General features: G+C 47.4%; 1 pseudogene; it reads right to left on the bottom strand.

Moving 5' to 3' along the window:
* Positions 1-6,445: 6,445 nt before the first annotated feature.
* LOC129082408 (high mobility group protein B1-like) lies at positions 6,446-11,218 on the bottom strand (annotated as a pseudogene).
* Between the last annotated feature and the right edge of the window lie 738 nt (positions 11,219-11,956).

Here is an 11,956-nt window from a genome sequence, read left to right as displayed (position 1 = left end):
TCAATATAGTTTATTCTAAGCTATAGTTTTATAGCTTATTTTCTGAAGAGAGAGGTCTAGGTTTTTATTTTGAGCTGTTTTGAACTTTAGTAAGGAATAAGTGACATGCAATAGAACATACTAAAATTTACAGTTTTATTAAGTATTTCCATGTTTAACACCCTGTAAACAGGTCATAATCATGAGAATGAACATCTATCACTCACGTACCTTGTGTTTTTCTTTGTCATCTCTCTTCATAACCTTCCCTGACATCACAGCAATCATTGACTTAGTCTTTTTATAGATTAGGTTGCATTTTCTAGACTTTTAGATGGTTGGAATTAAAAAGTGTTTACTATTCTTTCTCCCTCCATTCCCTCATGTCTACTTGAGATTCATCTATGAAGTCTAAGTGAGTACTTTATTGTCTTATTTCTGAGTAATAACTTTGTTTTCTGGATATATACCATTATCCAACCATCCGTTTGGGGCAATTGCAAATAAAGCTGATCTGGACATATTTTTACAATTTAAAAAAATTTGTTGATTTTAGAGAGAGAAAAATATCAATTGGTGGCTTTGCATATATATACACCCTGACCAGAGATTGAACTAGCACATCTTTGCCAGTAATTCATATGGTCAGTCTTTAATGTTACCTCTTTTGGTAACTAGTGCTGTCCTAGTGTAGTTTTTATCACAGTTGCCTAGGGATTAGTGACTTTGAGCTTTTTCTCTTTAAATCTTCGCCCAAAGTTATGTTTATTGATTTTAGAGAGAGAGGAAAGGAGACAGAGATAGAAACATCAATTTCTTGCCTCCCTTATATGCCTCAACCTGGGATCAAACTCAGAACCTAGGTCTGCGCCCTGACTGGGAATCCAGCACGCAGCTTTTTGGTGCACAGGATGATGTTCCAATTAACTGGATGTTTTTTTGGATGTTTCCAAAAAACGCAGCTCTTTTTCATCGGTTTATTTGCCACCTATATGTTGTCTTCAGTACAATTTCTCTTTATATCATTTGGCTTTTTTCCTTTCTAAGTTAAGCTATTTCGCTTTTGCAAAGAAGATCTCGAAACAACAAACATGTTAGAATTTAAATCTTGTAGAGCATCTGTATCATTTTTCTGTTTGGTTCATTGTTTTTTGTTTGTTTTTAATTTTCAGACAGGGGAAAGGAGGAAGAAAAAGAGAGAAACATCTGTCATTTGCCTCTCCCACGCCCCCAACAGGGGACCTGGCCCACAACCCAGGCATGTGCCCTGATCAGGAATAGAACCAGTGACCTTTTGGTTTGCAGGCCAGCACTCAATCCACTGAGCCACACCAGCCAGGGCTTGGTTCATTGTTTTTAAATGTTCTTATTTTCCCCAAATCTTTTGTGCCATGCACAATGTGATGGCTAAAAACACCATACATGCTTAAATTTTAGCCTGTATATTTATAATTTTCATCACATAAGCCTGGGCTTCTAGTAATACAGTAAATCTGACCCTGCTTTTTAGTGTTTGCCCAAAGAGTAAATTCTCCCACTATGAAAGTGATGTGCTCAGAGAAGGAGCTGGAAAATTCTGTGTCCCATGGTGTTAGGTCACAAGCTAAACTTAAGTACCTGCAGGAGGAGACTTAGAAAATACCAGGCAGAGAACACATGGGGCAGCCAGCTGGCTGGAGGTTGCAGATGCTCCACAGGCTGGAGGGGAGAATCCAGACGTGCCAGGATGGAGACAGCTGTTTGAACACATGGGGGCCGTGGGGACTCCCAGTGGCCTCACCGAGCACACATCTTTGAGTTGCTGCCTCCAACACCACCCATACCTTTTAAGGAGTTCTCATCTTCTGAACACTCCAAGTGACTTTTATCTTTTTCTCTGGTCTCCAGGGAAAATTGTTGGTCTCTAGATAGTTACCTTCCATGCATTTCACCACCGCTCTGGACCACTTTTCCAGACACCCTGATCCCAGGAAGACGCTCTGGGCACTGGGGTCATTCCTCGTCTCTCCCATCCCCAGTGTGGCCTCTGAGGAGGACAGGCCCTGGAGCAACCAGAGAATTCCCTGGGCCCCCTGTGTGGGAACTAGAGACCCACTGTGCCTGTGATGTGAGGGCCAGCGCCCAGAAGGGACACCTAGAGGAAGTTTCATCCCCTAGATTTGGGAGGGACCTTTCTGGCCAAGTTCTCACTTCTGCCTCTGGAGGCTGATCTCCCACTGCTGTTTTCACAGGTGATGCACAGCCAGATCGCATTGGGATGTGCAAAAGTCAGACTCCAAATCCTCAGTGATTCGGTTCCCAAAATGTTAAGGGAGAAGATGTCACTGCAGATTGATGAACTAAAGTGTCACTTTATTGTCCTAAGGAAAACTATATAGGAACATCCCTGAGTCCGGCACACGTGCCGCAGTCTACACGTGCGCACAAAGCTAAATAAACACCATGCAAACATTGTTTTTCTCCAGGATGTACAACAATTAGAGACGCTTTTCACGTTCCATGTCTATAAAGAAGTAGTAATCCATAAATAATAGGAATTTGGACATTCTATACTTGAACTTTTTTCTAATTAAGATAACAACGTGCCCTGCTGAACTTGCAACCTCAGTTGTGAAATTTGACAGCTGTGCTCCAGGTTAATCACATGAATCTCCAGTGTCCTGTACAGGAACCAGAGCAAGAGATGGAACTCTTATTCTACATTGACACCACCTGGAGGTGTCTCAAAACACTGACTCTAGGACCTTGCCCCCACAGTGAGTGGATAGGTTTGGGTTCGGGGCTGAGAAGTCGCATTTCTAATGAGTCCCTAGGTGCTGATGGACAGGTCAGTGCAGAGGTGAAACCCAGAGAAGGTTCGTAGAGAAGGCCCGGCTGCTTCCCTCCTGCTCCAGGCCATGGGGCCGCAGGGGTGCGCCTCCTCGTGGACACCCTCAGAGTGTCTGCAGTGAGCCAAGTTGGCTAATGGGGACAAGGGCTGTCCCATGACCTCCATTGTCAGGGAGTCCTGTGAGGGTTCCAGACACTGAAGCCGCCTAGCAACCTGCTCCTTTGGCTTCGGAATGTGGTTAAACAAGGAAATCAGTAGACTGAGGCGGGTCCAACGTCAGGCAGCCTGCATGGGCAAAGTGAAAGCCTTATTCAGAGTAAGTTCTTGCAAATGCCTCAGTGGTAAGAAACTTGGAAGCTAGGAACAACCAATCACAGTCAACTAGACTTTTTCAAATGAAGCAACTCCTTCCACTGTAGCCAATCCAATGATTTTCTTGATTTACTTCTGTTCAACAAAAAAGCCTTTTCCCCCAGTCTGGTTTGATGCTGCCTGACTGGAATTGATGTTTCCTCAAATAAATTATTCAAAGTTTAAAAAGAACAGACCTCACCATCACCCCTCTTGCTTCCAGAAGAAAAATACCCACAGGGCCCATCCGTGTCAATGGTGTTCTTAGAAAGGAGGCCTTCCTGGCCTCTCTGTGCCGTCCTGTTACATCCCACCTGTGGCTGAGGTGGGTGCTCGAGGTGTGGTCTCTGCCGTCAGGTGTGTGATGGTGACTGTTGAGCAAGTACAAACAAAATCTTTTCTCAGCTCAAAATCCTCTCTACAAGGGTAGTAGAGACAGAAACAGCTTTATTGTTAAGTAATTAAACCAGGGTGTGTTGTGCAGCACAAGCAATCCACTAAGAAAACTGCAAAGACAGCCAAAACTCATTCCTCAATGCTGGTGCAACCAGAGGGCAACCAAGTCCCCGCTCCTGCTGCCTGTCCCTGCTCAGCCGAAATGCGGAGACGGGGGTTCGATTGTAATTGCACCTTTATTCATGTAAAAGGCCAGCAGTCTGAGAAGGTGGGTAAAAACCCCACCATCCGTTTTCCCGTGAGTTTTCAGAAGCAAGTTTACAGAGGGAAATTAAGAATTTGAGAGGGGGAAATTCTAAACACAGGAGCGGCAACGTGCAGTTTCTCTTGGGAGTCAGGGGAGGAGGAGCTCAAAGGGGCGTTGAGCAGCTGTTTCTCAAGCTCCCTGCCGTTGTTGAGAAGTTACCTCACCATTTGCATTAACATCCTCTCTTCCCAGGCCACCTGTAGTGGTCAGGGAGGCTACGTATTCTCTGGTAAAGAAGCAGCGGTATAGCCCTGGCTGGTGTGGCTGGGAAGATTGAGGGTTGGCCCTGTGGACCCAAAGGTGACAGGTTCAGTTCCAAGTCGGGCCCGTGCCTGGGTTGTGGGCCGGATACCCAGGACGGGGAGCGTGTGAGAGGCAACCACGCATTGATGGTTCTTTCCCTCCCTCCCTTTCCCCTCTCTAAAAACAAATAAGATCTTTATTAAAAAAATTTTTTTTTAAAAAAAAGGAGAGGTGTAACCATTTGTTCTCCACTGTCCTTGGTGAGGGGAGATAAGGTGTTAGGATTCACCAGCTGGCTGTAAATTGCTCAAACTGGTCTTGTTTAATTTCCTTGTCTCAGTGTCTTGCTCACCCTCCCCCAGGGCTCCCCGATCAGAGGGGACACCACGCCCTGCTCCCAGCGGGGTCTCCTCACCCCTCGGGGCCGTGAGGACGGTGAGCAGCAGCCCTCGGCACCGGGCAGCGGGACGCGCAGACCTCATCCAAGCCCGGGGACGTCCCTGCAGGGCCCCGTCCCTCCTGCCCAGCAAGTCCCCCGGGGGCGCCCAGGCTCCACCTGCGACACTCGGCAAAGGGGCGCTCCCGCTTCACCGGGTCCCGCCCCACGGCCTCGGGGCCCTCGGCCCCACCACCTACCCGTGCGCGCGCCGCCGTGCGCCCGCTTCCCCCGAACACCGGCGGGCCCCACAGTCCCACCCCCACGGCTCTGCGGCCGCCCTGCCCTGCTTCACAGGCGTCTCTCCCCGCTCACCCGGGCGCGCCGCCCCCGGCCCCCGGCGAGAGCGCGCGGACCTCCAACGCCGTCCGGCTCCACGCCGCCCTCGGACGGCTCCCGCCGCGGGGGAGCCCCCGGCGGGGCTCTGCAGTCCCGCCGGCCCGCCCGCACCTTCACTCCATTATCGGGCACCCAGGGCGCCACGCACGTTTCAGAGGCGCGGGAGCCCGGGCCCCTCTGCCCTGTACTCGCTGCCCCTCCGAAGCCACGACCCTCGCGCCTCCGCTCAGCCTCCCTCCCGGCCCGGACGCGGGGGCCGGGGCTGCAGGACGTGACGGGCGCCCCGCCCCCGGGCTGCGGGGCTCGGGGGCTCGGGGGACGCGCGCTCACCTCAGCCGGGCGCGCGCTCACCTCAGCGCGGCCGCCGCCATCCGGCTCAGCGAGCGGAGCGGGGCGCGAGCGGCGGGAGAGGACCCTGGCACGGGTCACCTTAAGGGGTGGCGTGATGGAGCCTCCCACTCGTGACTGAGGGACCTCGACCCTTTGTTCCTCCTAGGTTCTGTCAACTCTGTCTGGATGAACCCCTGAAGTGCAAAAATGAATGGGTATTTGCCAACCCCCAAAGCTCTACCAGAAGCCAAAGAAAAGAAATCAGTAACAGATAATTCACATTTTGGGCCACGCAATCTGGGTTTAAATCCCAGACCTGGAGTCATCTCCATGAGGACAGGCAAAACATCCACTCTTCGAGCCTCAGTTTCCTGTTGTGTAAAATGGGGGTAAAAAGCCGCTCTTTTCTGGTCTTTACTGTCCATTCTGGGAGTAGGGGCCACACCACCAGCCATCACGTGTGGGTGCCAGCCACAGGCCGGTCACTTTTGAGACCTTCTGCCCCAGGTGCTTGAGAAAACTAAGTGGGGCTTCTTCTCAGGACCCCTGACTTGCGATGGTCCACACAGATGCCACCACGTGGAGTAGATGTCTTCATGGCATTGAGGAGTCAGCATGGATTTTTTACCAGGGAATCACGGGGTGACTCTAGAGCTCGCCAAACTCACTCACGGATGATATGAAAGTAACGGAGGTGCCAAGCGTGCCCATGTGAGACGCAAGAGAAGCAACAAAACACTAAATACATGGTGGTGCCAGTATTTCAGAGTTTGCTTTTTGAGATTTTTGTTTTGTTTGTTACAATACCGTGGGTATTTTGGGGAAAATAACGATCAGAAAGATGAAGTGAGTTTTCCAAGGTCACGCAACAGACAAGTGTCAGATTCAAGAGGCTGCATTCAAACCAGTGAGTGGTTGCACAGCTGGGGACACCTCTCCACATGTGAAGCCCTCAGCCGTGGGCACGTGGCCGGGGAGGAACAGGGAGGCTCAGCTGCGGCTGCTGTTCCATCACTAGAATTATCATCACAGTTGCCTTCCCACTCCTCTGACATACAGGCGTGCTCACCGACTGCCCACATTCTCCATGGGAACACCATCATTTCTGTCACCTCTAGGGGGAACTTCTCTGATCCTTAGCTGCATCATGTCTGTCTCACCTCAGGGTTTAGCACAGAGCTTGGTACTGATGACACCCTGGTGGGCTGGGCCTGGTTCTTCCGCTTAACTTGCATTATGTGTGAGAGGCTTGGATCCCATCCCCGATGGTGAATTCGATGCCTCCGTTTGACTCTTCAAGTGTTGTTGGTACATGGATCTGACATTTACCCTGTAGGAGAGGGGACAGCTGGACGTGAACCCTGAAACTTTAAATTCAGAGCTAATGGTGGGGATCTGCAGGATTCTGGTCTCCTTAGTCGAGTGCTCCCCTCTTCTCCCTTCAGAGGACCTGCTGGCCATGTGATTCTGCCCTCTGTGCAGGCTGGCCGGGTGGGGCCCTGCCCTCCCTGCGGCCCTGACCATGTTTTGAACCCACACCCTCCTTTCCCTTCTCCCCGTGTCTCCACCAGGGGTGTTTGTGTGAGAACAGAGTCCAGTGCCCGGCGTGCTCCGGCACAAATGAGAACCTTACTCCAAATTTTATGAAAAGGGAGCCAATGAGCCAAACCAGGTGGGGTCAGTGTTTCCACAGCTCAGTTAGCAGAGTCAGGGGTGACAGGCATTTCTTAGAGAAGACAAGTGTCTGGCGCACCCACGATGACACATGTCTTCGGTGCTCTCTGGGCGTCTTCCTGAACAACACAATGCATATGGAAGGCACCAGCTGGCATGTATGGACACCCTCGGAAGGCTAACCCCTTTCCCCTTCTCGCTCGAGCCTCACTGCTACCGGGAGGATGTTTTGGATTAGTGCTGAGTTTCCAAAGCCTTTTTAAGTGTCACTGATTTTTAATTTCAACAGATAGAGCAGCCCTGAGTAGGCCTTGTGAGCTCTCTGGTACTTAGAGCATTATTTTCAGGTCATTGTATTTTCATGTAACCTCTCACTTGTGTCATGTCAAATGGGTTTTCCCTGCTAAACAACTGATGGAAATCAGACTTTTTCGGACACAAGTGATGTAAGACATACTAAATGTGGGTCATTTTAAAGGGAGTAACAACCACGATCTCTGCCAGTTTCCCCTAAACACTGACTGGGTATTGGATTAGTTGCAAGCACAGTTCAAACTCCACACATTGAATTGTAACATGACCACCATTCTTTAGCTTGGAGATTCTTTACATGCCCGATTATCTTGCTATTTTATACAAAATTTTATTGGCATGTTTTTATAGAATATCACAGTTTCACTAAATCCATAAGTTTTAACAACCACCTTCACCAAAGACATGTTAGTAAAATACCCACCATTTGTAACTTCCACTTTGAATATGTCAAATATGCATATCCTACAATTGTTCTAAAGACACTAAGGTTCACTCAAAAACTAAATAAAACACTTTATGTTCATGCTTTTCATTTCACGGCGAACAAAGTTTTCAGACTGAACATCAGGAGGCCCAGTGAATTCACTCTGTGATGAGAGCGAGGAGGGTGCCGCGCACAGAAATACAGGTGAGGGAAAGAGGTGGTCACCGTAACTGTGTGGCGGGTGACGAAGGCTTCGACGGGGCGAGTGGACGTGATGGTTCTGGAGGCCGAGGAGTAGCTGAGATGACATGACACTGAGGGCAGAGCTGCTACTCGTTCGCTTCTGCAGGGTCCACCCCGTGTGTGGGCTCTGCTGTGATGGGGTCAGAGGGTGTTTCAGGCTGGCTGGTGGCCAAGGTCTGGGGCACATGTGGTGATTTTTGAATGTCACTGTGCCTGGCATGGAGACTGTCAGGACTGGGGTTTTAAAGTGGAGACAGCCCGTTGCGGCTGCTGAGTACAGCCCACCAGTGAAAAGGGTCATATTCTCCTGAAATTCCCATGGGCTTCTGGGAGGGGAACCCTGAATCAGGGGCCTGGTGCGTAGATGCCGCATTCAAAGCAGCGTCTCCACAAACGCGTGGCTGTGGGAGCTCAGGTGGGGACTGAAGGTGTCTGAGGGACAACCTGCAGAATGACGTACGAATTGAGAAAAGGTGTGAGTTACGGTGCCAGGGCCCCTGTGTTGGGCGCTGAAGGGCGGCTGTGTCTTGTCACAATCCAGAGACCCCAAGGGGCGTTAATGACAGGATGGAGGGGACGGTACAAGCCAGGACCAGAAGTGGATTGCAGCTCTGTGCCTTCCTGCCTGAAGTGGCTGAGGGCTGAACACCAGGAATAAAGGGACCCGAGGGGAGGGGGGCACCAGTGGCACCTCGGTATGGAATTCCTCTGAGGTGGGCCGCTTTGGAGGGGGGTGGGTGTGGGGTGGATGTGTGGGGAGGGGGGTTGTGGCTTGTCACACACAGAATGTTCATGTTTTTTCCTGTCCCCGCAATAACAGGCCAGTGTGACCTTTGAGGACGTTGCCGTGCACTTCTCCTGGGAGGAATGGAGGCTGCTTGATGAGGCTCAGAGACGCCTGTACCTCTGTGTGATGCTGGAGAACTTTTCACTTCTGGGTAAGACCCTCAGCCTCACCAGTAACTTGGACTAGACTCTGCTCCATCCACCCCAAGACCTTTCTCGGTGCTCAGGTATGGACCACAGGCGCTGCTTGCTGCCCGGGATTTCCAGGTAGTTGCTGTATTGCTAGGATTGGTTTGTTTGCACTGCCCTCTTCTGTCCCTGCAGTCTCAGTCCTGAACGCTTCTGGAAAGGATTCACGGTCAGTCCTGTTGCATTGCGTTTAGTGGATTCACCGTGCTTGCCCTCTCAGTGTCTGGGTTAATGTGTCCAGATCCACGTTGGGTCTGCATCCCAGGGTTTGATCCTTTGTTTTAGCTGTCATTGCTTCCTGCCTCCCTGGGCCAGGAGATGGAGCTGTTGACATGGTCGTTACTTAATTGAACCACGGGCTTCTTTTTAACACCCTACTTAACACTATGTAGTGTTTAAGTCTGTTTCCCTTTTTTTTAAAGGCTTTTTGAGATATAAATTTGTATATATTAAAGTGTACCATGTATTGATTTTATATGTATATAGTGATATAATTACCACTGTGAAGTTAATGAAATGTCAATCACCATCTGAAGTTACCATATTGTTATTTATTATTATTATTTTTTAATCCTCATCCAAGGAGATTTTTTAAATTGATTTTAATGAAAGGGGAAGGATCCGAGAGAGAGAGAGAGAGAGGCGTTAGTGTAAGAGAATCATTAATCTGTTGCCTCCTGTATTTGCTTCAACCAGGGATCAAATCCACCACCTAGGTATGTGCCCTGACCAGGAATCAATCTTGCAACTTTTTGGTGTATGGTATGATGTCCCAATGAACTGTGCCATCTGGTCAGGTCTACCTCATCTTTTTTAATACTAAGAATGCTTAAGGTCTACTCTTAGTAAATCTCAAGTATATAACATTATCTATAGTCACCATGTTCTTAATTATATCCTCAGAACTCAGAAAGGAATATTTGTAGCTTTGACTGACAGGTTCCCGTTTTCCCCTACACCCCAGATCCTGGCATTTTATTCTTTTTTCTATAATTTTGGGTTTTTTTTTGTTTGTTTTTTCATTTCAACTGTAGTGCACACTCATTTCATTATATCTGCACACGCACCAACACTTACCTCTGCTCTTTTGATGGTAGCCATTTTGTCAAGTGAGAGGTAATATTTTTGTAGTTCTGATTTGCATTTTTCTGTTTATTAGTGAGGAAGAATATTTTTTATATAGTTGTTGGCCAGTTTTAGATTCCTTCTTAGATTTTTTATATAAAAAAATTTCTATTTTTTAGAAGCATTCAGAATGTCAACAAAACAGCTGCAACTTCTTTTTTTTGCAATTACAGAGTTCTGTTCAGTTAACAAAACAATTATTTCATCTAAGCTACATCAGAGACAACTGAAGATGAAAACACTACCATCCCCATATATAACCTATTAGTGCCATGCACCAAGAAGAGCCTGCTTCAAATTTCCATGCCAATTTACAACCTCCATCCTGTATCAGACAAGGATAATAGCTATTAAAAACACCACCATCGGTAGTGTGTTAACTATACGAAATCAGACAGTGTATAGTTTAAAAAGAAATCTTACACAGCTTTACATTTCCCTTTTTTTTTCTTTAAAAGGAATCAGTTGTGTACAGGGATGTTAAATGCTTTATAGATACGAAAATAAACTTCTCTAGATCCAACCTATTCACCGTTATCATCTTCATCTTCTCCTCATCTCCTTTACCTTCCTCGTCTTCCTCTTCTTCCTTATTTTTCCTGCTTTTTTCAGTCTTGGTGGTGAGTTCCTTTTCACCACATCAGGCTTTCCTTTAGCTCAGTATGAAGCAATATTCTTTTTGTATTTTTTCTTCAGCTTGGCCACCTTCTTTTTAATAAGGCGACTTGCCACCTGTAGCAGTATTATTCCGCATCTCTCCCAGCTGCTCTGCAGCATCACCAATGGACAGGCCGGGATGCTCTCCTTTCACATTGGGTGGTGCTCAGAACAAAAAAAGGCGAAGGCTAAAGGAAGCCTCTTCAGGGCATTGGGATCCTTAAATTCCTTCTTTGTTTCCCCTTTAGGAGGGATGTGAGTTCTCATTTCTATCTCATAACGGGCCTTGTCCACCTTTGGCATGTCTTCAGATTTCCCTTTCTCTTTGGTGGACACAGTCTTCCACCTCTCTGAGCACTTCTTAGAAAACTCTGAGAAGCTGACCAAAGCATCCAGGTGCTTCCTCTTGTGGTCCTGGTGAGTTCGCACGAAGAAAGCATGTGTTGACATTTTTCCTCTTAGCTTCTTAGGATCCCTTCGCTCACGTTTAATTACTTTTCCTCAGTGAGCACACCGTCGCCCAAGTGCCTGCACGGCTCTCACTTGCCCCGGCACCCTGTCTGTGGAGCTGACGGTACTGCACTGGCTGTCCATTTCTAGATCTTTGAGAAACGTTTATTCAGGTTCTTTGCCCATTTTATTTTTTTTGGTTATTATTATTATTATTATTATTATTTTGCTACTGAGTTGAATGGGCATCTTATATATTATAGATAATTACCTCTATAAGACAGTCTCTACAAATATTTTCTCTCTTTCCATTTTAGTGATTGCTTTCTTGGCTATGCGGAAGCTTCTTAGTTTGATGTAGTGTGGCTTATTTATTTTTGCTTTATTGTTGTCTGCTTTTGGTTCATCCAAAAAATCATTGCCAAACCCGGTAACAGGAAGCCTTTTCTTTTTCCAAGGAGTTATACATTTTTATGTGTTACATTTAAGATTTTAATGTGTTTTGAGTTAATTTTTGTGAGTGCTGTAAGGTAGGACTCCAGTGTCTTTTCTTGCAGGTGCATATCTGGTTTTGTCAACACCATTTATCACCGAACCCACCTTTTCCCTATTGTCATCAGTGTGGTTGTCAAAGGGTAGTTGACCACATATGTGGGTTTATTTCTGTGTTGTCTATTCTCTTTCTTAGGTCTGTGTGTCTATGTGTCTATTCGTGTCTGTTCTGAATACTGCTGTTTTATAATATAGTTTAAATCAAGAAGTGTGATGCCCCTAACTCAACCATTGATCTTCTTGCTCAAAAGTGCTTTGAGTATAAGAGATCATTTGTGGTTTGAATTTTAGGATTCTTTTTCTATTTCTGTAAAAATGCCATTGGATTTT

The sequence above is a fragment of the Pteronotus mesoamericanus genome, unplaced genomic scaffold, assembly GCF_021234165.1.
Source record: "Pteronotus mesoamericanus isolate MK-2021 breed Mesoamerican mustached bat unplaced genomic scaffold, CSHL_Meso_final scaffold_128, whole genome shotgun sequence".
NCBI classification, from domain to species: domain Eukaryota; kingdom Metazoa; phylum Chordata; class Mammalia; order Chiroptera; family Mormoopidae; genus Pteronotus; species Pteronotus mesoamericanus.
The sequence above is the reverse complement of the archived record's forward strand: the minus strand, read 5'-3'. Positions and strand labels throughout refer to the sequence as shown.